Genomic DNA, 4,394 nt, shown 5'->3' on the forward strand with positions numbered 1-4,394 from the left:
AGCTAGTAGCTATGGACCCCATAGGTCTATGGTAAACTACTCACACATCATCGGTAGGGCAGCAAGGTTGATGTAGAGGCCCTCCGTGATCGAATCCCCCTCCGGTAGATCATGGGAAAACGCCCCAAGGTGGATCTCACGGGAATAGAGACTTGCGACGGCGGAAAAGTATTTTTGTGGACGCTAATAATGTTTGGGGAATATTTGAGAATATATAGAGGTGGAACTAGGGTTAGAGGACCTCTGAGGGGCCCACAAGCCTAGGGACTCCTCTGGCCCTCTCTCCAAGTCGCGTAGGTGTCTTCTCGTCCAAGAAAAATCATCGTAAAGTTTCATTCTGTTTGGACTCCGTTTGATATTCCTTTCTGAAAAAGTAAAAAACAAGGAAAAAAACATCAGCTGGCACTCGGTACTAGGTTAATAGGTTAATCCCAAAAAATGATATAAAATAGTACCAAAATACATATAAAACATCCAAGATATATAATATAATAGCATGGAACAATAAAAAATTATAGATACATTGGAGACGTATCAAGCATCCCCAAGGTTAATTCCTGCTCGTCCTCGAGTAGGTAAATGATAAAAACAGAATTTTTGATGTGGAATGCTACCTAACATGTTTCTCTATATAATTTTCTTTATTATGGCATGAATGTTCATATCCATAAGATTCAAAACAAAAGTTTAATATTGACATAAAAAAATAATACTTCAAGCATACTAATAAAGCAATCATGTCTTCTCAAAATAACATGGCCAAAGAAAGTTATCCCTAGAAAATCACATAGTCTGACTATGCTCCATCTTCATCACACAAAATATTTCATCATGCACAACCCCGATGTTAGTCAAGAAATTGTTTCATACTTTTAGTGTTCTCAAACTTTTTCAACTTTCACGCAATACATGAGCATGAGCCATGGATATAACACTATAGGTGGAATAGAATATGGTGGTTGTGGAGAAGACAAAAAGAAGGAGAAAGTCTCACATCAACTAGGCAAATTAATGAGCTATGAAGATTCCCATCAATTGATATCGATGCAAGTGACTAGGGATTGCCATGCAACGGATGCACTAGAGCTATAAGTGTATGAAAGCTCAAAAAGAAACTATGTGGGTGTGCAACTTGCTTGCTCATGAAGACCTAAGGCAATTTGAGGAAGCCCATCATTGGGATATACAAGCCAAGTTCTATAACGTAAAATTCCCACTAGTATATGGAAGTGATAAAATAGGAGACTCTCTATCATGAAGATCATGGTGCTACCTTGAAGCACAAGTGTGGAAAAGGATAGTAACATTGTCCCTTCTCTCATTTTTTTGTTTGGGCTTCTTTGGCCTCTCTTTTTTATTTGGGCTTCTTTGGCCTCTTTTATTTTTTATAAAGTCCGGAGACTCATCCCAATTTGTGAGGGAATCATAGCTTCCTTCATCCTTTTACTCACATGGGACAATGCTCTAATAATGATGATCATCACACTTTTATTTACTTACAACTCAAGAATTACAACTTGATGCTAGAACAAAATATGACTCTATATGAATGCCTCATGCATATGAGAACAATATGGTAATGATGGTATGTGTCATAATAGATAGCACGGTGAAAGTTGCATGGCAATATATCTCAGAATGGCTATGGAAATGCCATAATAGGTAGGTATGGTGGCTGTTTTGAGGAAGGGTATATGGTGGGTGTAATGCACGGGCAAAAGTTGCACGATACTGAGAGGCTAGCAATGGTGGAAGGGTGAGAGTGCGTATAATCCATGGACTCAACATTAGTGAGAAAGAACTCACATACTTATTGCAAAAGTTTATTAGCCATCGAAACAAAGTACTAATACGCATGCTCCAAGGGGAGAGGTTGGTAGGAGTTAACCATCGTGCGCTCCCGACCTCCACATAAAGGATGACAATCAAAAAATAAATCATGCTCCGACTTCATCACATAACGGTTCACCATACGTGCATGCTACGTGAATCACAAACTTTAACACAAGTATTTCTACCAACCCACAATTACTCACTAGCATGACTCTGATATCACCATCTTTATATCTCAAAACTAATGCAAGGAATCAAACTTCTCATATTATTCAATGCTCTTTATATGAAAGTTTTTATTATATCCCTCTTGGATGCCCATCATATTAGGACTAAATTCATAACCTAAGCAAATTACCATGCTATTTAAGACTCTCAAAATAATATAAGTGAAGCATCAGAGTTCAACAATTTCTATAAAATAAAACCACCGCCGTGCTCTGAAAAGATATAATTGAAGCACTAGAGCAAGCTGCCTAGCTCAAAAGATATAAGTGAAGCACATAGAGTATTCTAATAAATTCACGGTTAATGTGTGTCCCTCTCAAAAGGTGTGTACAACAAGGATGATTGTGGCAAACTTAAAAGAAAAGACTCATATCATACAAGACGCTCCAAGCAAACTACATATCATGTGGTGAATAAAAATATAGCCTGAAGTAAATTTATCGATGGATTGAACACGAAAGAGGGGATGCCATCCGGGGCATCCCCAAGCTTAGATGCTTAGTTGTCCTTGAATATTACTTTGGGGTGCCTTGGGCATCTTGCCACTCCTTATTCCATAGTCCATCAAATCTTTACTCAAAACTTGAAAACTTCACAACACAAAACTCAACAAAAAACTCATAAGCTCCGTTAGTATAATAAAGCAAATCACCACTTTTAGGTACTGTTGTGAACTTACTGTAAATTTATAATGGTGTTATATCTACTTTATTCCAACTTCTCCATGGCTCATACCCCCAATACTACCCATATATTCATCAAAATAAGCAAAGAACACAATAAAAACAGAATCTGTCTAAAACAGAACAGTCTGTAGCAATCTGAAAACTTCGTATACTTATGTAACTCCAAACATTCTAAAAAATCAGCACAATCTAGTCAATTTGAATACCAATCTTGTGTAGAAAATTCATATCAAAAGCACGCTTCTGTGATTTTTTAAAATTCTGGCAACGAGCGCAAAAGTTTCTGTTTTTGAGCAAGATCAAATCAACTATCACCATAGACCATCCCAAAGGTCTTACTTGGCTCAAACACTAATTAAAACATAAAAACACATCTAACCAAAGCACTTTTCTTTAAAGCCTTTTAGCTAGGCATTGATAATTCTAATGATGCTCACATGAAAGACAAGAATTGAAGCACAAAGAGAGCATCATATAGCACGTGACAAACACATCTAAGTCTAACATACTTCCTATGCATATGAATTTTATAAGCAAACAAATTATCAAGGCGAGCAAAAACTAGCATATGCAAGGAAGAAGAATAAAACTTTAACAATTTAAGCATCAAGAGAGGTAATTTAGGCCCTGTTTGGTTCGGCTGTGGATTTCTAAAAGTAGCTGTGAAAAATCTACTGTGAAAAAATAGCTGTGGAAAATCTGATGTGAAAAAGATGTAGGTCATTTGGCAAACCAGCTGATACAAATTTTTCAGATTTTGGCCCGCAGCGGAATCAGATTTTGGAAAGCACGTCCTGGGCTGCTTCCACTTTTGGTTCAGATTTTGGCAGCGGATTTCTGGAATCGAATTCTGTTGGGTTCGCCCTTTGGTTCGGATTATGCTACGCGGCAGCGGAATCCGTCGATAAAAGCTGAACCAAATAGGGCCTTAGTAACATGAAGATTTCTACAACCATATTTTCCTCTCTCATAATAATTGCATGTGGGATCATATTCAAATTCAACAATACAGCTATCACATAACATATTGTCTAATTGTTCCACATGCATGCAAAGTTGACATTCTTCCAAAATAGTGGGATTAACATAGAATAAAGTCATTACTTCTCCAAGCCCACGTTTATCAAAAATCTCATAAGATTGATCAATCTCCAAAGTAGTGGGATCAAGCCCACTTTTAAAATTATTGCAAACATTATCAAGATCATATTCATCACGAGGCTTAAATAAATTTTCAAGATCATAAGATGCATCACCCCAATCATGATCATTACAATAAGTAGTGGACATAGCAACATTAGCATCCCCAAGCTTAGGGTTTTGCATATCATTAACACAATTGACATTAATAGAATTCATAATGACATCATTGCAATCATGCTTTTTATTCAAGGAGCTATCATGAATCACTTTATATTTTTCTTCTTTTAACACCTCATCACAAATTTCAGATTCATGAATTTCAAGCAAAACTTCATAAAGATAATCTAGTGCACTCTCACTAGCATTTGGTTCATCATAATTAGATCTTTTAAAAAGATTAGCAAGTGGATGACGATCCATAAATCTTTTGCTTTCTGAATTGCAATAAACACACAATTATGCCAAGTAAACGAGCAAAAAAAACCAAGTAAGACATAAAGTCAA

Source organism: Triticum aestivum, chromosome 1D (genome assembly GCF_018294505.1).
Source record: "Triticum aestivum cultivar Chinese Spring chromosome 1D, IWGSC CS RefSeq v2.1, whole genome shotgun sequence".
NCBI classification, from domain to species: domain Eukaryota; kingdom Viridiplantae; phylum Streptophyta; class Magnoliopsida; order Poales; family Poaceae; genus Triticum; species Triticum aestivum.